Below are 25,117 nucleotides of genomic sequence, written 5' to 3'. Positions count from 1 at the left end.
GATAAAGATATAAAGAAGACACAGACCTTGTTCTCCAGGAGCTCGTGGTCTAGGAGGCTAGTTTATAGTACATTTCTTAGAATGGCCACTGCTTGATGTTGCCTATTTCAGATAAAAATAGAAAATATGCTATTCCTTCTCTCTCTTTTTCTCTCCTGTCTCCCTGTGATGCCAACCTTCAATCAGCAATAGTTATATGTTTCCAAGCTTCTATCACAGGCTATTTCTATTTTTATGCTAGCCAAGGCAACCACCCTACTCGGTTCATCCCTTCTCTCTTCCTTTTCCCTCCTAATCATTAGCTCCTAAAGGTAAAGTTTTCTTTACTGAAGCGAGTAGACCACTGATTTCAAAGTTGCTTCTTTCTTCCTACCCTTTCAAACACATTTTTAAATATAATGAACACATTTTATTTAAAAAGCATGATTTTCTAAGTGCTTTTTTTTATCATCCCTATTCACCAGTTGTATAGATCAGGGGTACCTAATTTTCTGAAAAAGATATGTGAGATGTGTAAGCTGTGTACTCTTACTTGATTCAAGCAAAGGAGTCACCATCACATTTAGAAGAGTTTTATAAATTTCTCCTATGGCTGCCTCATTTAAATGAAGGCTGCATTGGCAGAAGGGAAATTCATGTTCTCAGGGATTTGGTGACTTTCTCAAAGGCAAGTGTGTCAAAAACTGAAAAGGAAGCATACGCCATAATCCACACAACTTTCCACAGAGGAAAACAAGATGGATGTGTAGCTACTTCCCTAAAATGGTAGACATCTGCTCACTCAGTCTTAGGTCTATTAGTTGTTGTTGGTAAGACATCACCACCCCTGTGCTGAGATTTCAATTGACATTCTCTGAGTGATGTTACGTTGGAACTTGCTTAATGAAAGCTTTAAGGTTCTTTAGCTTTAACTGTATCTCAGGGAAAACAACTTTAAAATATCCAGTAGAAAATTTATTTTTAAAGGCAAGGGAGCCTAATATTTTCCTTCTTTGAGTGCCTGTACTGTTGTGAATTCTTCATTTACTCTGTTTGGTTGTAATGACCTATGACAAGCTGCCAATGTTTGAATGTCCTGTCCTCAAGTTGGACTGACTATCTACAGTAACCCCCTTTAGGAACTAGTACAGCCTCTCTGGATCCTTTGAACATTTTATTTATGAAAATGTAATTCATTTCCAGTGTATCACTATCATTGAGCTTAATTAGTACATATATCTGAAAGCTTCAATTGAATCAACTCATTCAATGGAAACAAACAAAACCTCCTTACTTCCTGTAAGTTAGGTATGCATAATCTGATATCCTTTCAGTCTTCCCTGCTAACGCAGTAATTCTCTTCTTTTGATGGTGTGACCTTTTCTTTACTCAGTAATCTAGAGGTGATGGAACAGTATTTTAAGAACTATCACTTCTTTTTATATTGTATCCTCCAAAAAATATGTGTCTTACATGTCCACTTTAGATAGAGAAGGAATTGGTAAAATAGTAAGCCTTCTATTCTTATATATACTCATGCTCTGCAGTTTTAAGAACAACATTCCTCCCTTTTAAAACTTTGACTTGAGAGAAAAATTTTAAATCTGTACTATAAAAGCTTTGTTGAAGTGTGGAAATATTTCAAGCTTAAACAATATACTTTCAAATTAAAGCTTATGAAAAGCTTCGTGGAGTAAAATAACTAGAAGAAAAAGACTTTCAAGTATACTTAGACAGTTTTAGTGGAATGCATATCTGAGAATTATAAAAGAAGCAAGACTAGTAGAGCAACACTAAAATTTTTTATTTTATTGCAGGTACAAATTAGGACCACTCATGTATGGAAATACAGTTCTTAGGTGGTGAAACAGCACACACATGTGTTTCAATTTGTGGAGTTCCTTTCCTGGAGGAGTGACTCAAAATATTTAGTCTTAGCTAGGGATCCCCAGAAAATAGAGCCCGAGGCAAAACTTTTTGTCTTGGTATCTTACTGGGAAATGTAATCCCAGGTGTCAGTAATGAGGGGAAATGCAAGGAGAGGCAGGGGAGGAGAATCAGTCAATGTGAGATGGTTCATTACCAAACTTGCATGACTCGATGAAAAACCACAGCTATTTGTGGATGAGGTGAGCTGTGGAGCCCACTGCACTCCAGAACAGTCTCACAGAGGGAGGAAGGGAGAGGGATCAGTCAGCATCCTCTCATCGTCCTCTCCTGTACTTCCATGTTTTGCCACTTGAAAGATGGATCCTACATCCCATGGCATGGCACTTCATCTGAGTATGGAAGAGTGGAAGAAGCCAAAATCTTGGGTTGGGCTTGGGGCCTGGAGCTGTGGCAGCTCCTGCCCCAGTGGGTGTAATAGAGGCTGATATAGCCCAGCCAGCACAGGGCGGGTGGTGGTGGCAGAAGCAGCCATATGATCTTGGACACTGTTTTTTTCTGCAAATCTTTTTTGGCTTCAGAGTCCTTACCTAAAATGAGGGGTACGAATCTTATGAGCTGTCACTAAAGTCATATTATGGTGGCAAGGCATGCCCTCTTTAGGCTCATTACTGCCTTCAGGCTCATTTCTGCAAATTGAAGGAACTGATACAAGGCGGAGAAGGCACTTGGTGGTGAGTGCAGACTGGGGCGTACAGGCAGAAAGTTGGAAACATATTAAAGCAGATACAGATAAAATTAAAAAAAAACTTTTTGGAATGAATGAATGAATGAAAATTCATGGAATGAATATGATTAAAATAAACACTGCTACTTGAAGCTGATCAATATGGACATATACAAGGAACAAGAGTTGAAAGCAACAAGAAACTAGGCTCAATGCAAGGTCTTTTCGATACCACTCATTCTCACTGTCTTTCAGTTAGGTGCTAGAGGCATTAATTCTGAAACTACTTCTCTTATGAGCTGAAGTGTTCGGGGGGTCATCTGCAGGGGGCACTCTGCCATTGTTTGGCAGCTGAGTGCGTTGGCCTAGAGTCCCTGCAGTCTTTCTCCCTGAACTGCCGCCTCATTATGAAGGAAGCTGTCACTTCAACCCTCAGGTTCTGTTCTTTGAAACAGCCCCTGATGGGACATCATAGGTTTGGCCCATTGCTCATTACATATTGAGGGGAGTCTTCAAACTACCTTTTAGCTTCTCATTATCATTTAGTATTTCCTACTTCCAAGTGAAGTCAGGCTAGAAAGATGGAGAAAAATTATGCAGGGACTCTCTCATCTCTTTCTATTGCTGAAACTCCTTGGATTCATCTTCCAAGCAAGGAGAGTCACAGGAATGATAAAGTAACTGGGCTAAAGTTGTTATAGACATTCTTTCCTCACTTCGATTTCACTGTTTAGGCTTCTAGTTTTTCTAGCTTCCTGGTGAAATAGATACTTTAGCATTAAACCAGACTATTGCTTCTTCTAAACTCTGAATTTGTTTGATTTTTAGTATTTTATACCCATTCTTACAACTCTCAGCTCCTTTGGTTTCTTTCCAGTGATCCACTGAATTTTTTTTTTAAAGTAAGCATATTTTTAGTTTGTTCTGGTTCCCTGATTGTTCCTTTTTTGTTAAAGCTTATTTTTGACTTATAGGTACAAATTCCTCTGAGGATAATAATTATATATATATAATTATATAATTTTATATATAATTATATATATAATTATATATAACTATATAATATATGTATCTTATTTTACTGAAATGTCCCTCTTTCTAACAGGGCCTTTGATTCTTTTTGGATCCTGTGATGTGTTGCCCGGATCCCCCTCAAGGAAGAGCTTATTACCCTAATTGTGAGAGTGTTGTCAGCAGGCAGCCTTTCAGCTGTCAGGCCCTGTGATGTTCAACTTTTAAATTATAGTGAGTTTAATTTCACTGATCTGTACTTATGGTAAATATTGGATCCTAAAACCTCCTAAGTTATAAAATCACCTCCTTTGTGATTTTATAATTTTGTTTGCAGTGGATTTCCAGAATGCTAGTACTGCTATGTCTACTACTACCAGCTAACATTTATTAGTCACTTACGTGCTAGAAGCTGTTCAGAGAACTTCATATGCTTCAACTAATTTAATCTACATAATCACTCTACCAGGTAGGTATTATCAGCAGCTCCAGTTTTGTGGATGAGGATACTAGGGCTTAGATAGATTGCGAAATCTGCTCAAAATCACAGGGTCATACATAGTGAGGCTGGGAATCCATCCTAGGACGTCTGACTCTAAGCACGTGTTTTTAGCCATTTCACATTCTGCCTCTTGATACTTAAAGACAGAATTATTTTCCAATGAAAAGTGTTTTTTGTGTGTGTGTGTGTGGGAGGAAGGTTGTGTACTATTTTGATTTATCTATGATTGTGATTTGTTTCATTAATATGAAAAATAAGAACTAATTAAACTAGACATAGAAAACATAGCTACATAATTATGGGAATACCCAGAAAATCTGCTATATTCACAAGAGATAAGTGCTAGAAATAATGTGTTTAAAATTTTACTTTTATCTGTATATAGCTGGGAAGTTACTCTGTGTGTGTGTGTGTGTGTGTTTTAAAGACTAGAAGTACCAACTTTTTACTATCTATGGCTGGCTTAAAGAAAAAAAAAAGCCATATATATGGAATCAGTTTTGTTAAAACAAACAAAAATAACACTGTAAGCAATTTTAAGTACTTTATATTTTTAAAGTGCTAGATTCAAATCTGAAACTGAAATAACATTTTTATTAAAAATGTCTTGATGCTTTGTTTTTCATGGTCAAGTGGATGACTGAATTTTCAAGATTTATTTTCTTGTGAGATTCTTGCTATTTAAGGAAATTTTTTTTTAATTTAAAGAATGTTTGCAGTAGAAGAGATTCTGATTGCTTTGTCCCTATGTGTCCTTTTCTAAACATAATTTTGAATAGCAGATGGTTAGATTCAGACAACATAGGATTTAGTCCATTTCTTTGTCATTACTCATAGCTTGAAATTTAGCAAACTTGAATTCAGGGAAGGAAGGAAGATAATCAGTTTATAGTAAATTTGATCTCACACTTCCCCCTCCATGTGAATAGGATTAACCATATCTTTATAGTGTTGAGATGCATTTTACATCTGTTCTAGGCATATGAAATGTTTTGGATCAGGTTGTTGGCCTGCCCTCAAATTATCACATACTTTCCAAGCTGCTTTGACTTCAGAGGAGCTCAATGAGCTCTCATTTTTGAAAATGGAAATGAGGCAATGGTTTAAAATATTTAAAATTTCTTGTGGTTTTGTCAATCAATAATACTTATTTCAAAACCACTCTCTTCAAAGAGATTTTCTTGGTAGCATAAAGTATTAAAGGGGGAAAGTAGAACTGTTACTTTCACTTAATGTTGCTGTGATGTATACATGTATGGAGACCTGCTATTATCCAGCATTTTCAGAATGGATTAGAGACAAAGTCAACATCATCTTTTATGACATCTATAAAATCTCACCTCTTCTCTGAATCCTTTTTCCAGTTAAGAAACAGAAGTGATACATTCATTCTTTTTTAAAATTGAGATATAATTGACATATAACATTGTATAAGTTTAGAGTGTACAAAGTATTGATTTGATACATTTATACATTGCAATCTGATTACCACCAAAGCATTACCTAACACCTCTATCACTTACATAATTATCATTTCTTTTTGGATGGGGAGAACAATTAAGAACTATGCTCTTAGCAGTGTGAAGGATACAGTACGGTTGGCTGTAATCACTACACTGTGCATTAGACATCCAGAACTAATTTATCTGTTAGTTGTAAGTTTGTACCCTTAAACAAGATCTCCCCAATCCCCTTTTCTCCCAGCCCCTGGTAATCACCATTCTATCTCTGTTTCTATAAGGTCAGCTTTTTTAGATTCCACATGTAAGTAATATCATACAGTATTTTTCTTTGTCTGGATTATCTCACTTAGCATAATGCCCTCAAGGCCCATCCATATTGTTGCAGGTGGCAGGATTTCCTTCTTTCTCGTGGCTGAATAATATTCCATATTTCCTTCTTTCTCGTGGCATAGAGAGAAGTTGAGCTGTGATGGAGGCCTAATGAGAGCCTCAGCCAATGATAAGGGGAGCTCTGGACTGCAGTGACCCTTCAGAGTTGTCCCAGGTTAGGCCAGATCAAGCCCTCATGAGATGTGGGAAATCCTGGGAAGGGACGTGGCCTTGTGGAATGGGGCTCTCTGCAGCTGATGTGGCTGACAGCAGAATACTCTCGCAGTTAGGGTAACAAGCTCTTCCTGTATGGGCATGTGGGCAGCACACCACAGTATCCACCATCAAGGCTCAAAAACTCTGTTAGAAAGGGAGACATTTCAGTTAAATAAGAAATACATATAAAAAAATCTAATTATTAAGCTCAGAAGAATTGTGCCCATAAATCAAGAATACACCTTAATGAAAAAGAAATAGAGAACAAGAAAGAACTTAAAATTATGTTTCCTTAAATAAACACCATTCAGTGGATGAATGAGAAATAAAATAGACTTGTGTGAGTACCAAGCTTGTTATTTGGAAGATAAAGTTGAGAACACAGAGCTAGGCAATAAAAACTTTAAAAAAATGAGAAAAACTAAAATACATGTATGAATATTTTAAGAGATGCAATATTCTTCTAATGTGAAGTTTAAAAATAGGAAATAAAGGGGGAATTCCCTGGCAGTGGTTAGGATTCTGTGCTTCCACTGCAGGGGGCATGGGTTCGATCCCTGGTTGGGGAACTAGGATCCTGCATGCCATGAGGTGCAGCCAAAAAAAAAAAAAAAAAAAGTCGAGAGAGGAGAGGATACTAATGAGCCATTAAATAGAAAAAAACAAAATGCCAACTCAGGTCTCAAGAAATAGTCTTTAAATGGAAAGGGTCTGCCAAATGCTGAGTGTGTTTAATAAAAAGGAAAATAAAAACTGAACAAAACCCCCAAACCACACCTAGATACAATATGGTGAAATTTAAGACCCATAGGACAAAGAAAATTCTAAAGCCTTTTGGAGAGAAGAAGCAAAAAAACAGGTCACTTCAAGGGGACGAGAACTACTCTGGCATCAATGGATATCAGAAGATCATGGAAGAATTTCTTCAAATTTTTGAGGGTTTTAATCCCAGAATTTTATATCCAGCTAAGTTATCAGAAAAATAAAAAAAAATTTGGACACAATAGTACTTGGAACATTTACTGTTCATACACTCTACGTGTAAAATATCATTCTCAGAGAGTAAGTCAGTAAAATGACCAAAACAATAAAATGAATAAAGAAAGATGGAACAGGATACAATAAGTAAAGGTAGGTGATTATATCTAAGAAAAGTGATGAAATTCAGGAAAAAATTAAAAGAGAATTCAGAAGAACTAGATGCATGGTTGCTTTTCTTTTAAGGGGAAGAGAATTATAATTATTTCACTTCAGGCCCAGTCTCACTACTTACTATTATCATAAATAGTGGGAAGGTAATGAATAATGTCTCACAATGGTGAATCAAGAATTTGAGGCTTCAGTGTACTTTTTACACGTAAAAGAGAAAACATTAGAAGAACTACATATAATAACATAGTGAAACAAAGTGAAGAGGTGGCAGGAGTGATAAAATATAGTATAAATTTATTTTTAATAAGTATCAACAGATACTATTTATATTTATAAACTATGAAAATAAAAGTTCAATTACATTATTTAGAGTTGTAATGGCAGTTCCCCCAAAAACCAAAAAACAGACAATATAAAGTGGTTACCATTGGGACCTAGAAGTCAAGGAGAAGTCTAAGGGAGATGTTACTTATTTTATATTCTTCTGTGTAGTTATTATTTTTTATATCATATGCAGAAATTATATACATTATATAAAAGCTAGTCTAAAAACAAATATATAGATATTTAGCTAAATAGATTGTAGTATTTATATATATTTGAATAGTATCCAACAATTGGTTTACAAATATATATGAAGGCAGTAACAAAACAACTGCAGGTCTAAAACCCACAGTGTAAAACATATTAAGTGGATTTAATGTAAAGATGTGGACACTGGCAAAGGTAGATTTTCAAAATACTTATATTTATTATAGAATTATTTAATACAACAAAAATATTATTCAACCTAAGATTATCTAATTTATATAAATTTAACCTCTTTTCCCAAAAAGGGGGAGGTAGTATGGGCAGAAGGCCACAGTTCCTTTCTTATGTCAGTTTCCCTGGAAATCAGACTCTGGAACAGAGATTTACATGCAAGTGATGTATTGGGAGTGCTTTTGGGAAAAACACCTGTGAGGGAGAGAGGGCATATGGACTGGGCGGGGGGAGAAGCTGAATTACCATGCAGTTGCAACACTCAGTGGACCCCATGGGGGTGTCTGGGGCTGGTATGGACTCTCAGAGTTGTCCTGACTTGAGGCAAGGATATTGGGCTTATGTACCCCACACTGCTCAGTTATTGGATATAGGTTGCCCCTGGGGAGGGCATAAGCTTGGGTGAAGCGACTCTCTTTGGTTGAGGGCAATGCTTACTTATAGTGGGACTCAGCTGTGTACCTTTGTTGGTGAACACTCCTGGCAGCTGGAGGAATAAGTGCCTCAGTCCTAAATGGGTGATCTGGATGGGATACCAAAGCATCCCCTCCAGTACCCCAACCTCTGTGTGGTTTCTGTGCTGGTCCCTCAGTCCCGTTGTAGTGTCTCTCCCAGGTGGCTGCTAGATTATCACTGTAAGGTCCTGCTCCAGGATGTCTGGTCTGAGCAGGGTCCAGACCTATGTCTAGTCTCAACCTTCAGTCTCAGGAGACTGGAAGGGCATCACATAGTCCTACAAGTGTAATGAGTGGTGAATTCTCAGGGTTTTATGCTTAACAAACCCTAATATGTCGGGTCTAGATGTGAATAGTGAACATTAGCCTCTGTTACAATCTACAAATTATGACCACAAAGATACTGATGTCCAACATATATCTGAAGTTTCAATAAATTTTTTCATGAAATGGGAGAGTGGAAAGAAAGTGGTGATTATAGTAGACATGGTGAGAATCAGATTCTTCATAAACATTTTGAATTTTTATTTTATAGCTTTCCTACTGAATTCAGTATAAGATGGAGAAAAGATGTCCATTTCTCTTACAAGTAATTAATAAGGACCGTGATATATTGTGTGTAGAATATTCTATTGCATACATGCATTAAAGACCATTAGGTCTGGAAGGACTTGCACAGATCACTGGGTGCTACCTTCTTATTGCAGACCTCTTTTCTTAAGCCAGTGATTCAGAGAGAGGGCCATATGACTCACCCACTGTCACAGAGTGACCTACTGTTTGAGACAGGAATTAAAGTTATGAAAGCTGCCATCACACCTGGTCCAAATTTGTGTTTAAGTCTTAATATTTATATCAGATCTCTGTGTGATTTAAGGAAAGTCACTTGCTCTTCTGGATCTCAATTGCTTATAAAATTAAAGTTGTATGAATTAGATAATCATCAATTACCTAATTATGAATTTGATTGGTCCAAAAGGTGATCCTTTCCTTCATGTATAGTATGTGATAACCATATTTCAGCAGTTCTAAGACTCCTATTTTTTCACAATTAACATCTTTGAAATGAAGATGTGGCATACAGTTGGCGGTGTGTCATAGTTTAATGTCCATTATCAGTTTTTAAAATGGTATATAAAATAATTATGTGACATATACTTGATAGTGCCTTACTATGAATGAAATGAAATACAATATAATAGAAGCAGACATTCAGAGTCACGCAAAATTAGTAGCAAAGTATTGGCTTATGTGTGGTGATACTTGAATTCCTGCTCTTTTGCCAGGTTGTCCTGTATTGTTTAGCTTCTTTAGACCTTAATTTCTTGAAAATTAAGCACTTTGGCAACTTTATCTCTAACATTCCTTCTAGTACAAACATTCTATCATTTTAGAGGATGATGAGGATGATGATGACAATTGACACTATGACTGAAGAAAGGGATGATACACCAGGAAGTTGACACATACAAAACCAGCGAACCATTATTATACGATTCTATCCTTGAATCTACTCTATTTCAGAAATGATAGGAGATAGTTTAATGTTTGGTTAAAGGCCTATATATTCATGCTACCAAAGAGGAATGATTTCAACATGTACCATGACTCATGGATGGCATTCCAAAAAAGTGTGGTTACCTAAGTTTAGTAAAAATAAAATGTCACTGAATGCTATTTTACATCCTGTAAAGTTAAGTGCATGCATCAGATCAATTATATATTGAATATTATGAAAGACTAGTTTAAATTTCAAACCTCTCTTCTTAAATGTATTTTTAGCTTTCATTATTCCATGCTTTCAAATCCTGTGTGTTAATGTAATTTTGGTTAGATTCTTGATTACTCTTTAGAACTATATCTGGGTTTAGGATTTAGAAACAATAAATTTAATATTCCCAAGGAAACTGCTGAAAGATGCTGTGTATATATAGGATTGGGACGATCTTTTTTCCTTCGTCTACCACTTGTCATCAATCTTGTGTAAGCAGTAAGTGAAAATGGAAGCTGTCATCCAGACCTCAGTGTCTGTTTCAGAGCATTCAGGCAGCACATTTCCATTCACTTTTCTTAAGCACTGAGCTTCTTTCTGTCCTTTCTTTTTTTTTTGCGGTATGCGGGCCTCTCACTGTTGTGGCCTCTCCCATTGCGGAGCACAGGCTCTGGACATGCAGGCTCAGTGGCCATGGCTCACGGGTCCAGCCGCTCCGCGGCATGTGGGATCTTCCCGGACCGGGGCACGAACCCGTGTCCCCTGCATCAGCAGGCGGACTCTCAACCACTGCGCCACCAGGGAAGCCCTTTCTGTCCTTTCTTGATAACCAGAACTTGACTTTATCTGTACCTGTCACTCCAGCCAGTACACAGATTTGCTCACTACACTTGTCTTCCATATTATTTAAAAGACTTATCTATGATTGTGGCTTGCTTTCAGAAATACTTCCTTCTGGTCATAGCTCTATATATCTTCTCATGCATAAAAATATGTAGACATGAAGGCCCTATGGCAACAGAAAGAGTTCCTATAAAATGCTGAGGATACAGTCTAGTGTTAATGCACCAACTCAAGGTAATGGAGGTAAAGCTAAAATCTCAAGACTACCTTTATGCCCTTGAACCCAGGAACTGAGAAGAGTCTATGTAATGCATGTACAACAATAATTTGTACAGATTATGAAAAATGTGCCTTCTGAGTTTTTCATCCTAATAATAAATGTGATTCAATCAAACCATTAAAATGACTTAAATGCAGCTGAATGTCAGTTGTTGCTTGCCATAATATTCTAAGGAAAAATAGTCATTATGAGCTCTTAAAAAGGTCTCAATTGCTTTATAATCTATGACAGCTCTAGGTGACTGGCAATAGTCATTTAGCTTTTGTGGAAATTATGAACTATGAAGGTCTAAATGTCATGTCTGTATGAGGTATAAAAAGTGTTTTTTTACTTTTTCTCCTTTTTTAAAAAAAATATGTTTTTATAATTATCTAGAAAAATCCAAAGAAGTCAGAAGTTGCAACAGCCTAATGACTTGTTTCAGCCAGTATGGTGTCTTATGCTATGACCTAATTTAGGACATTTTAGGTCAGTTATCATTGACCAAATAGATGGAAGTGGTCTTGGCTCTGTTATCTCCTGGGTCAAAAATAGTTTTTATTAAGGAGAAAAGACCCCAGTCTAAAAATGTGCCACTTGTAATTAAAATTTTTATGTACTTAAGTTGCAGAATATTGTATTTCATAGGTTAGAAAAGAGAACAGCAATATAAAATCATGGAAAATATTATGCAGAACAAGTAAATAGAACATCATATCATTAGATATGTATAACTCAACTCTATAGTGAATAAAAAAGCAGGTTGATTTTCTTTATCATTCATCTGTTCACTGATTCAGCAAATATTTATTGAATTTCTATTATGCTTAAGATGTTAGAATGTATCTTTTGGATGTTTGTGGTAATAATCATTTAGTTTTTGTTTTTTAACTGGCTTACAATTTATAAAATTATACACGGCACCTGGTATTTTCCTAAGAAGTTTCCCCTCAGATGAATAGGGGTAGAGCAGACTAAGGTTTTATCTGAGTCTTCTTATTTCAGTGAGTGATGAGCAGCAAGCAGCTGACAGAAGGAGGGCACCTGTCTTTAGCGACTCTCAGTGAGGACAAGACCAGAGGAAAAATGTGATACTTAATTCAGATTAGGAGAGAAGACACCACAGCAGTTTTTCAAATAGAGTTGGGGCAAAAGAAAGTAGCTGACACTGTAAGGACATATATGGCCCTGGAGCCTTGAAATATTATATGTTTCAAAGTAAGCTTTTATCTTAGATTTATAGATCTGTTGATCTTAGGTCTACAACACTGTTAATTTTGTCAAGCAAATAAAATTTTAGTCACCATTATGTTTAGAGGTTTTGCAGTTATAAATCTTGCTCCAAACTGCAAATAAATCCAAATAAGAACATCAGCAGTGTGTGTGTTGGGTTCAGAGGAGACCACACGTTCCATGTGTGCTACCAGAAAAAAAAACAAAAAACTGTTGCTCTCATCAACTGAAAACTGACTTTTTATATTATGAAATATAAGTCATGTTCTAATATACAGGCTGGTATAAAGCATATTTCTCCAAGAGAAAAATGAAAACAAAGGAACACAAGTGCTTTGGCATCCCTCAACTGATGATAGGCTTTAGTTGTGACAGTCGAACCCAGCAGTTATCGGTCCTGCTTATTTGCTCATGTCGACTCTTGCCATTTGCTCTGCATTTCTTGGTACTCACATTTCTTACTTTGCTTCAGTTATATAATATTTTATCAAGGACTACTAAGTTCTATGTCTTGGAAGGTATTATTTCAAGTATTTGAAATTGATGTCATTAATGCCTGGACCGTGGTCTGGCATGTTGTAAGCATTCAGACGTTTGTTGACTCAGTGGATCAAGTCATGTTTGTCGATTCAATTCTTTCTTTCTCTCTAGCAAACTCCAAGGGACCCTGCCTGCCTCTCCTAAAGTCTCAGACCATTAATTCTCCCTTTTCCCTCTCAATTTCTGCTCCATCACTATATCCCCCTCCCCCTTCTACTTCAGAATTCTCTGCAGAGATAGTCCAGCAAGTCATCAGTGTTCCACAGATGGGTAGCATTGATTTAGGCTCCTGGGTAATTGCAGATGTATGCTACCCTGCCCTTTGTTTTTTTCAGCGTAGGGCTCTATTGTTTTTCACTTCAAGTAGTTGTGCAAACTGTTGTTTCAATAATGAATTTCATTTTTTCTATTTTCAAGAAAAACTTTTTTTCTTGATTACTGAGTTTACAGCAAATGAAATATTACCTGAGTTTAGTTTGGATTCTTGGATTAAATACAATCTTTGTTAAATTCAAATGTAATTATTGAAATTTACTTTTTCCCCTAATACTAAGATCGAGGATACATATGAAAACTATTTAAATATTTCACTTAACTTCTTCGTTTGCTATGCATATTTTTTTAAAATAAATTTTATTTATTTATTTATTTGTTTATTTTTAAAATACCACCAATTTATTTTTTCCCCTGCTTCTGTGGATTGGCTAGGAAATTCCTAAGCTGGTTTATCTGCCCTTCCTTTTTTTTTTTTAACATCTCTATTGGAGTATGATTGCTTCACAATGTTGTGTTGGTTTTGCTGTATAACAACGTGATTCAACTATATGTATACATATATCCCCATATCCCTTCCCTCTTGCATCTACCTCCAACATTCCCATTCACACCCCTCTAGGTGGTCACAAAGCACCAAGCTGATCTTCCTGTGCTATGCAGCTGCTTCCCACTAGCTATTTTACATTTGGTAGCGTATATATGTCAGTATTACTCTCTCACTTCGTCCCAGCTTACCCTTCCCCCTCCCCATGTCCTCAAGTCCATTCTCTACTACTGCATCTTTATTCCTGTCCTGCCCCTAGGTTCATCAGAACCATTTCTTTTTCTTTTAGATTCCATATATATGTGTTAACATACGGTATTTGTTCTTCTCTTTCTGAATTACTTTACTCTGTATGACAGACTTCAGGACCATCCACCTCACTACAAATAACTCAATTTCATTTCCTTTTATGGCTCAGTAATATTCCATTGTATATATGTGCCACATCTTCTTTATCCACTCATCTGTCGATGGACACCTAGGTTGCTTCCATGTCCTGGCTATTGTAAATAGAGCTGCAATGAACATTGTGGTACATGACTCTATTTGAACTACGGTTTTCTCAGGGTATATGCCCACGAGTGGAATTGCTGGGTTGTATGGGAGCTCTAATTTTAGTTTTTTAAGGAACCTCCATTCTGTTCTCCGTAGTGGCTGTATCAATTTACATTCCCACCAACAGTGCAAGAGGGTTCCCTTTTCTTCACACTCTCTCCAGCATTTATTGTTTGTAGATTTTTTGATGATGGCCATTCTGACCAGTGTGAGGTGATACCTCATTGTGGTTTTGATTTGCATTTCTCTAATGATTAGTGATGTTGAGCATCCTTTGATGTGTTTGATGGCAATCTGTATAACTTCTTTGGAGAGATGTCTATATAGGTCTTCTGCCCATTTTTGGATTGGGTTGTTTGTTTTTTTGATATTGAGCTGCATGAGGTGCTTGTATATTTTGGAAATTAATCCTTTGTCAGTTTATTCTTTGCAAAAATTTTCTCCAGTTCTAAGGCTTATCTTTCGTCTTGTTTATGGTTTCCTTTGCTGTGCAAAGCTTTTAAGTTTCATTAGATCCCATTTGTTTCCTTTTGTTTTTATTTCCATTTCTCTAGGAGGTGTGTCAAAAAGGATCTTTCTGTGACTGATGTCATAGAGCGTTCTGCCTATGTCTTCCTCTAAGAGTTTTATAGGGTCTGGCCTTACGTTTAGGTCTTTAATCCACTTGGAGTTTATTTTTGTATATGGTGTTAGGGAGTGTTCTAATTTCATTCTTTCACATGTAGCTGTCCAGTTTTCCAGCACCACTTATTGAAGAGGCTGTCTTTTCTCCATTGTATATTCTTGCCTCCTGTATCAAATATAAGGTGACCATATGTGTGGGGGTTAATCTCTAGGCTTTCTGTCCTGTTCCATTGATTTATATTTCTATTATTGTAGCTTTGTAATATAGTCAGAAGTCAGGGAGCCTGATTCCTCCCGCTCCATTTTTCTTTCTCCAGGCTGCTTTGGCTATTTGGGGTCTTTTGCATTTCCATACAAATTGTGAAATATTTTGTTCTAGTTCTGTGAAAAATGCCATCAGTAGTTTGATAGGGATTGCATTGAATCTGTAGATTGCTTTGGGTAGTATAGTCATTTTCACAATGTTGATTCTTCCAATCCAAGAACATGGTATCTCTCTCCATCTGTTTGTATCATCTTTCATTTCTTTCATCAGTGTCTTATAGTTTTCTGCATACAGGTCTTTTGTCTCCTTAGGTATGTTTATTTCGATGTATTTTATTCTTTTTGTTGCAGTGGTAAATGGGAGTGTTTCTTAATATCTCTTTCAGATTTTTCATCATTAGTGTATAGGAATGCAAGAGATCTCTCATTAATTTTGTATTCTGCTACCTTACCAAATTCATTGATTAGCTCTAGTAGTTTTCTGGTAGCATCTTTAGGATTCTCTATGTATAGTATCATGTCATCTGCAAACAGTGACAGCTTTACTTCTTCTTTTCTGCTTTGGATTCCTTTTGTTTCTTTTTCTTCTCTGATTGCTGTGGCTAAAAATTCCAAAACTGTGTTGAATAATAGTGGTAAGGGTGGGCAACCTTGTCTTGTTTCTGATCTTAGAGGAAATGGTTTCAGTTTTTCACCATTGAGAACGATGTTGGCTGTGGGTTTGCCATATATGGCCTTTATTATTTTGAGGTAGGTTGCCCCTATACCCACTTTCTGGAGAGTTTTTATCATAATTGCATGTTGAATTTTGTTGAAAGCTTTTTCTGCATGTATTGAGATTATCATATGTTTTTTTTCCTTCAATTTCTTAATATGGTGTATCACATTGATCGATTTACATGTATTGAAGAATCCTTGCATTCCTGGGATAATCCCACTTGATCATGGTGTGTGACCCTTTTTAATGTGCTGTTGGATTCTGTTTGCTAGTATTTTATTGAGGATTTTTGCATCTATGTTCATCAGTGATATTGGCCTATAATTTCCTTTTTTTGTGACATCTTTGTCTGGTTTTGGTATCAGGGTGATGGTGGCCTCATAGAATTAGTTTGGGAGTGTTCCTCCCTCTGCTATATTTTGGAAGAATTTGAGAAGGATTGGGGTCAGCTCTTCTCTAAATGTTCGATAGAATTCGCCTGTGAAGGCCTCTGGTCCTGGGCTTTTGTTTGTTGGAAGATTTTTAATCACAGTCTCAATTTCAGTGCTTGTGATTGGTCTGTTCATATTTTCTATTTTTTCCTGGTTCAGTCTCAGAACGTTGTTCTTTTCTAAGAATGTGTCCATTTCTTCCAGGTTGTCCATTTTATTGGCATAGAGTTGCTTGTAGTACTCTCTCATGATCCTTTGTATTTCTGCAGTGTCAGTTGTTACTTCTCCTTTTTCATTTCTAATTCTGTTGATTTGAGTCTTCTCCCTTCTTTTCTTGAGGAGTCTGGCTAGTGGTTATCAATTTTGTTTATCTTCTCAAAGAACCAGCTTTTAGCTTTATTGATCTTTGCTATCATTTCCTTCATTTCTTTTTCATTTATTTCTGACCTGATCTTTATGATTTCTTTCCTTCTGCTAACTTTGGGGGGTTTTTTTTGTTGTTGTTCTTCTTTCTCTAGTTGCTTTAGGTGTAAGATTAGGTTGTTTACTTGAGATTTTTCCTATTTCTTGATGTAGGATTGTATTGCTGTAAACTTCCCTCTTAGAACTGTTTTTATTGCATCCCATAGGTTTTGGGTCATCGTGTTTTCATTGTCATTTGTTTCTAGGTACTTTTTGATTTCCTCTTTGATTTCTTCAGTGATCTCTTGGTTATTTAGTAGCATATTGTTTACCCTCCATGTGTTTGTATTTTTTACAGTTTTTTTCCTGTAATTTATATCTAGTGTCATAGCATTTTGGTCGGAAAAGATACTTGATATGTTTTCAGTTTTCTTAAATTTACCAAGGCTTGATTTGTGACCCAAGATGTGATCTATCCTGGAGAATGTTCCATGAGTACTTAAGAAGAAAGTGTACTCTGTTGGTTTTGGATGGAATGTCCTATAAATGTCAATTAAGTCCATCTTGTTTAATGTGTCATTTAAAGCTTGTGTTTCCTTATTTATTTTCATTTTGAATGATCTGTTCTTTGGTATAAGTGGTGTGTTAATGTCCCCTACTATTAATGTGTTACTGTAGATTTCCACTTTTATTGCTGTTAGCATTTGCCTTATGTATTGAGGTGCTCTATGTTGGGTGCATAAATATTTACAATTGTTATACCTTCTTGGATTGATCCCTTGACCATTATGCAGTGTCCTTCTTTGTCTCTTACAACAGTCTTTATTTTAAAGTCTGTGTTGTCTGATATGAGAATTGCTACTCCAGCTTTCTTTTGATTTCCATTTGCATGGAATATCTTTTTCCATCCCCTCACTTTCATTCTGTACGTGTCCCTAGGTATGAAGTGGGTCTCTTGTAGAGAGCATATATATGTGTCTTGTTTTTGTATCCATTCAGTCAGTCCATGTCTTTTGGTTGGAGCATTTAATTCATTTACATTTAAGGTAATTATCGATACATATGTTCCTGTTACCATTTTCTTAATTGTTTTGAGTTTGTTTTTGTAGGTCTTTTCCTTCGCTTGTGTCTCCTGCCTAGAGAAATTCCTTTAGCATTTGTTGTAAAACTGGTTTGGTGGTGCTGAATTCTCTTAGCTTTTGCTTGTCTGTAAAGGTTTTAATTTCTCTGTCAAATCTGAACGAGATCCTTGCTGGGTAGTGTAATCTTTGTTGTAGGTTTTCCCCTTTCATCACTTTAAATATGTCCTGCCACTCTCTTCTGGTTTGCAGAGTTTCTGCTGAAAGATCAGCTTACATGGGGATTCCCTTGTATGTTTTTTGTTGCTTTTCCCTTGCTGCTTTTAATATTTTTCTTTGTATTTAATTTTTGATAGTTTGATTAATATGTGTCTTGGCATGTTTCTCCTTAGATTTATCCTGTATGGGACTCTGTGCTCTTCCTGGACTTGACTATTTCCTTTCCCATATTAGGGAAATTTTCAACTATAATCTCTTCAAATATTTTCTCAGTCCCTTTCTTTTTGTCTTCTTCTTTTGGGACCCCTATAATTCAAATGTTGGTACCTTTTATGTTGTCCAGAAGTCTCTGAGACTGTCCTCATTTCTTTTCATTCTTTTTTCTTTATTCTGCTCTGTGGGAATTATTTCCACTATTTTATATTCCTGGTCACTTATCCGTTCTTCTGCCTCAGTTATTCTGCTATTGATTCCTTCTAGAGAGCTTTTAATTTCATTTATTGTGTTGTTCATCATTGTTTGTTTGCTCTTTAGTTCTTCCAGGTCCTTGTTAAACGTTTCTTGTATTTTCTCCATTCTATTTCCAAGATTTTGAATCATCTTTACTATCGTTACTGTGAATTCTTTTCCAGGTAGACTACCTATTTCCTCTTCATTTGTTTGGTCTGGTGGGTTTTTACCTTGCTCCTTCATTAGCTGCATATATTTCTGTTTTCTCATTTTTTTTTAACTTACTGTGTTTGGGGTCTTCTTTTCGCAGGCTGCAGGTTTGTAGTTCCTATTGTTTTTGGTGTCTGCCCCCATTGGGTGTGGTTGCTTCAGTGTTTTGTGTAGGTTTCCTGGTGGAGGGTACTGGGGCCTGTGTTCTGGTGGATGAGGCTGGATCTTGTCTTTCTGGTGGGCAGGGCCTCGTCCAGTGGTGTGTTTGGGGTGTCTGTGAACTTAGTATGATTTTTGGGAGCCTCCCTGCCAATGGTTGGGGTTGTGTTCCTTTCTTGCTAGTTGTTTGGCATGTGGTGTCCAGCCCTGGAGTTTGCTGGCCGTTGGGTGGAGCTGAGTCTTAGCACTGAGACAGAGATCTCTGGCAGAGCTCTTGCCGATTGATATTATGTGGGGCCAGGTGACCTGTGGTGGTCCAGTATCCTGATCTTGGCTCTCCTATCTCAGAGGCTCAGGCCTGACACCAGACCAGAGCACCAAAACCCTCTCAGCCACACGGCTCAGAAGAAAAGTGTGGAGAAAAGAAAGAAAAAAATAAATGAGTGGAAAAATAAAAATTAAAAAAATTTTTAAAATAAGAAAATAAAAAATCAAGGAGAGCCACCAAACCAATAAACAAATCCACCAATGATAACAAGTGCTAAAAACTGTACTAAGATAAACGTAAAAATCAGAAGCTAGTCAGTCGCATACAGCAAACCCCAAGTCTGCGGTTGCTCCCAAAGTCCACCTCCTCAATTTTGGGATGATTCATTGTCTATTCAGGTATTCCACAGATGTGGAGTACCTCAAGTTGATTGTGGAGATTTAATCCACTGCTCCTGAGGCTGCTGGGAGAAATTTCCCTTTCTCTTCTTTGTTTCCACAGCTTCTGGTGTTCAGCTTTGGTTTTGACCCGAGGTCTGCATGTAGGTCGCCCTCTTAAAGCCGCGGCTGATTCGGGGGCTCTTGCTCATTCAGGCTGCAGGGAGGGAGGGGTATGGTAGTTACAATTGGAATGCGGGAAGAGCCTGTGGCGGCAGAGGCTGGTGTGACGTTGCAATAGCCTGAGGCCTGCTGTGTGTCTTCCCAGGGAAGTTGTCCCTGGATCATAGGACCCTAGCAGTAGTGGCGGGCTGCACAGGCTCCCGGGAGGGGTGTGTGGATAGTGACTTGTGCTTGCACACAGGCTTCTTGGTGGCAGTACCAGCAGCAGCCTTAGCGTTTCATGCCTGTGTCTGGGGTCTGAGCTGATAGCCGCACCTTACGCCCATCTCGAGCTCGTTTAGGCAGTGCTCTGAATCCCCTCTCCTCGCTCACCCCGAAACAGTGGTATCTTATCTCTTAGGCAAGTCCAGACTTTTGCCCCAACTACCTCCCAGCTAGCTGTGGTGCACTAGCCCCCTTCAGGCTGTGTTCATGCAGCCGACCCCAGTCCTCTCCCTGGGATCTGACCTCCGAAGCCCGAACCTCAGCTCCCAGCCCCCACCCGTCCCGGCGGGTGAGTAGACAAGCCTTTCAGGCTGGTGAGTGCAGGTCGGCAACGATCCTCTGTGCAGGAATCTCTCTGCTTTGCCCTCTGCACCCCTGTTGCTGCGCTCTCCTCTGTGGCTCTGAAGCTTCCCCCCCACCATCCCCTGTCTCTGCCAGTGAAGGGGCTTCCTAGTGTGTGGAAAATTTTCCTCCTTCACAGCTCCCTCCCAGAGGGGCAGGTCCTGTCCCTATTCTTTTGTCTCTGTTTTTTTCTTTTGCCCTACCTAGGTACGTGGGGTTTTCTTGCCTTTTAGGAAGTCTGAGGTCTTCTGCCAACGTTCACTAGGTGTTCTGTAGGAGTTGTTCCACATGTAGATCTATTTTTGATGTATTTGTGGGGAGGAAGGTGATCTCCATGTCTTACTCCTCTGCCATTTTGTAGGTCCCTTCTATTTATGTATTTATTTATTTTTTTGGCTGTTTTGGGTGTTTGTTGCTGAGCGTGGGCTTTCTGTAGTTGCAGTGAGCGGGGTCTACTCTTCGTTGTGGCACACAGGCTTCTCATTGCGGTGGCTTCTCTTATTGTGGAGCACAGTCTCTAGGCATGTGGGCTTCAGTAGTTGTGGCATGTGGGCTCAGTAGTTGTGGCTCACAGGCTCTAGAGTGCAGGCTTAGTAGTTGTGGTGCACGGGCTTAGTCGCTCTGCTGCATGTGGGGTCTTCCCAGACCAGGGCTCGAACCTGTGTCCCCTGTTTTGGCAGGCAGATTCTTAAGTACTGCGCCACCAGGGAAGTCCCATGCTATGCGTATCACCTAAAGTAATAGTGGAAAAAATAAGACTTCTACTCCTATGCATGTTTCACTTCTGTATTAATAACTTATTTTTACATGTTCTGCCAGAGCAAAAACAAAAATACAAATAAGAACATTTTCATAGAACCAGTATTCTAAGCATAGAATTCATTATGATATCACCAGACCTTTCTCTGGACTCTTCATAACTCGTGAGTGGGAGAGCTTAGAATCTCAGAGTTACTTTTTGCTAGTTTATTTAGGAAAAACATGCTATTGGATAATTTTAAAATATGTAACAATTCAGTTAAAAATATGGAATACATACAAGGTAGGGTCCAAGTGCCTCATAGTACAAGACATGTTACAAAGTGCCCTACATGCTAGAAAAACATACATGAAGTAAAACAAGGGCAAAGAATGAAGAGAAGAAGGCTCATAAGTTTCTTACTTTTCTCCCCCACCCCCGACCCTGCTCTCATCTGCCAGCAGGCAGGGTGCATCCTAGGAAAGCAAGCTGTGAAATATGAGCTCCACAGCTGCCTACAGGGCCATCAATTAGAGATGCATTTGTTTAAGGAGTACAGTACTTCTGGAAGATTTACTTTTTCCAGTTTGTAAACCAAAGGTCCCCACTCCATCTTTGCAGAACCCAGATAGAGTATGATTGAAGCTTTAAGCTAGGTTCTTCATGACTTTTTTTTTTTCTTAGGTTATATATATGTTAACATACGGTATTTGTTTTTCTCTTTCTGACTTACTTCACTCTGTATGACAGAACCTAGGGGTAAGACGGGAATAAAGACACAGACCTGGGGGATTCCCTGGTGGCGCAGTGGTTGAGAGTCCACCTGCCGATGCAGGGGATACGGGTTCGTGGCCCGATCCGGGAAGATTCCACATGCCGCGGAGCGGCTGGGCCCGTGAGCCATGGCCGCTGAGCCTGCGTGTCCGGAGCCTGTGCTCCGCAACGGGAGAGGCCACGGCAGTGAGAGACCAGCGTACCGCAAAAAAAAAAAAAAAAAAAAAAAAGACACAGACCTACTAGAGAATGGACTTAAGGATATGGGGAGGGGGAAGGGTAAACTGTGACAAAGTGAGAGAGTGGCGTGGACATATATACACTACCAAATACGGATAGGGAGGGTGGGAGGGAGGGAGGTGCAAGAGGGAAGAGATATGGGAACATATGTATATGTATAACTGATTCACTTTGTTATAAAGCAGAAACTAAAGCAGAAACTTTACACACCAGTGTAAAGCAATTATACTCCAATAAAGATGTTAAAAAAAAAAAGATTTAAGCTAAATGAAGCAACTGGGGAGGCATTCCTGACATTAACATTGTCAAGAATCTGTCTTAATTTTGGACTTTAGCTGTTGCTTGCATGTTCCTCAACTCAACAGGTAGAATTTGATGATGTGAGATCCCAAGTTTTAGTGTATTGTTTTTCATAAAACAGAAGCTCTTTTAATCCCCCCCAAATTATAGACGATTAACTTACTGAACAATCTGTCCGACATATGTGCCACTCTTTGGCTTATAAATTACAAGCCTGAATTTATAGGTCAATATTCCATGCCAAACACAAAGAGGTGGTAGTGGTGGGTTGTAAATTCCTATGATATTTCAGTTCTGTATGAGTGAGATAGCTATGATTCCTGCCCTCAAAGCTTATAGTCTGGCAGGAATATTACATATTAAATATATCTTTATATCAGTGTTTAATTAACAACCATGATCTAATGATTATGGACCCATTTACTGATCAGTTATTCTATCTAAACTGTTTAAAGCTACTTGCACTGATCACTTCAGAGAGACAAGATGGACGTATACCAAGGGTTATGTATACTTGTAAGGGATTTCATTGGTCTGTTCACCACTTTGAACATGGCTATACTCGTCATACATTTCAGAAGTATAAACTCACTAATGGTCTACATCTGTCAGAACTCTGGTTGAGAGAAACTGTATTTAAGAGGGATTGAGTTAAAAAATATGCTCTTTATTCTCCTTTAGATACTCTGTCCTAGATGAAATCAATACAATAAGTTGCTGCCTGTGTGGACTGCATTTTATTGCTCACCTACCCCTGTGGAGTTTGTATTGATGTGCACTTCGACACAATGCCATTAACTTACGTTGAAGGATGTTGCAGTAAACAGCCTGATGAAATGCATTGCTATGCATACTGTAAGGGTGTTGTCCATTTCTTTTATACCTTGTTCTGTAGGAAAGCCTAGTGGGATTTTCCTTCAGGGTTTACAGACAAGTATATGTGCTTCTTCCTAGCAACTAAGTTGTCTTTATTTCATTATCTATGTGAATTAAACAACTACAACTACTTTCTGTCTTCTCATTTGATGCTTGAAATTTAAAGTTTGTGGCTTATGTCCAGCAAATATATAGTATTTCAAGGCATGCATTAAAACAAACACCTCTCTCCTTTTGTTTGTTTTTTCCTCACTTTGTTTCTCCCATCTAAAATTTACCTTATCTTACTGTTTGATACATATCTTAGTAAGCCATCTTAAACTATTTACATAACAAAGAGGGGTATTAAAATAAATCTGATGAATAGCTATTAGCAATTGGCTTAGTAGCATTTATTGTAAAATAATTCCATTCTACACTAATCCATGATGTCTACTTTATCATATATTTAATACTTTACATATACTAACCTCTGTTCTGGGGAGTTCATTTTGTTTTGTTCATTCACAATACCATATTGACTCAGAAATTCTACTGCTTGAAATTCATCCTAGGAAAACAAGGATAAGCACAAAGATTAACTATAAAAATATCCATGGTGTCATTTTTTATAATAGTAAAAATTGAGAAACAACCTAAATATCTAGATATAAAGGGTAAACTGAGCAAACTGAAGTGTAGTACTGTAATGGAATACTTGCAAGCAAGATAACATTATAGTTTATTTATTGACATGTTCACAATTTATTAAATGGGATAAAGCAAAGAGTATGTACATATGATCATATTTATGTAAATACGTATTTAACTGAAATACTCTCCTTAACTGTTTAGGGAGCCAGTAATGGCTTTTCAATAAATAGTTCCCAACATTTACTACATGACCGTGGAGCACCTTCCTACAAAGACTAGTAAAATGTTTTTCTCACCTTGGGCTCCTTCCTCATTGATATTTCCAAGAATACCTAGGGCTGTTTTCTCAAGTCAAAAGGACCCATCCTACTTTTCCTAGCCATGTTGCAAGAGCTAGAATTGAAAGCTCTTCCTTGAGGGTGAAGGACTGTACAATAGCACTGAATGCTGGTTGTTTTACTAGGTTTCCAACAAGGCAGATGTTGCCCGTGTGATTTGTCAGCCTGAAATGATATGGTTAGGGTCAAGCCTGCTCTTTCACTGCCCCCTCTTCTGGTTCACATTCCTGCCCAGCCCAATGATCCTTGGGTTGTGAGGGAGGAAAATTCTTTGTTCAGTGTTCTTTTCTTCAACCAGAAATACCAACAGGAAGGTTGGCTGTGCTCACAAACTCATGATTCTTCTAACATTCACTCATAACCCCGTTTCCAAGGCAAAGTATACGGTAGCTGGGTCCAGAGGGTTTTACAAGTTGTGACAAACCAACCCTAGAATCAGCTCAGCACTCTTGTCCAGGTCTTAATTCCTGTCTCTCAGGAAAAATCATATTTCTTCAAGTGGAAACCACCACTATCTTACCCACACACATACTTAGAAAAAGATGTGGAGTGATACATATCACAATAACATTGTATGATTTCAATCTTACTTTTGCTTATCTATGTATTTTAATTTTTCTACACAATCATACGTTACTAAATAAAATCTCCCAGTACATCTGAATCCATTTGCTTCTTAAAATTTAAAAATCTTTTTATTGTAGAAACTTTCAAATATACACAAAAATTGAGAACATAGCACTGTATAATGAACTACAATGTACTCATCACCTGGAGACAAAAATCATCATTTATTTTCATCATTTTTTATCACTACTACCCCCAACATTTTATTTTGCTGAGACATTTTAAAAGCAAATTCAAGATATCATGTCATTTTACCTATAAATACTTTCATATTCATTTGTAACCACAAAGGCATTTTTAACATACTCATTCTGTCATTATCATGCCTTATTGTA

Source organism: Pseudorca crassidens, chromosome 13, assembly GCF_039906515.1.
Source record: "Pseudorca crassidens isolate mPseCra1 chromosome 13, mPseCra1.hap1, whole genome shotgun sequence".
Lineage (NCBI taxonomy): Eukaryota > Metazoa > Chordata > Mammalia > Artiodactyla > Delphinidae > Pseudorca > Pseudorca crassidens.
This window is presented reverse-complemented; position numbering follows the sequence as displayed.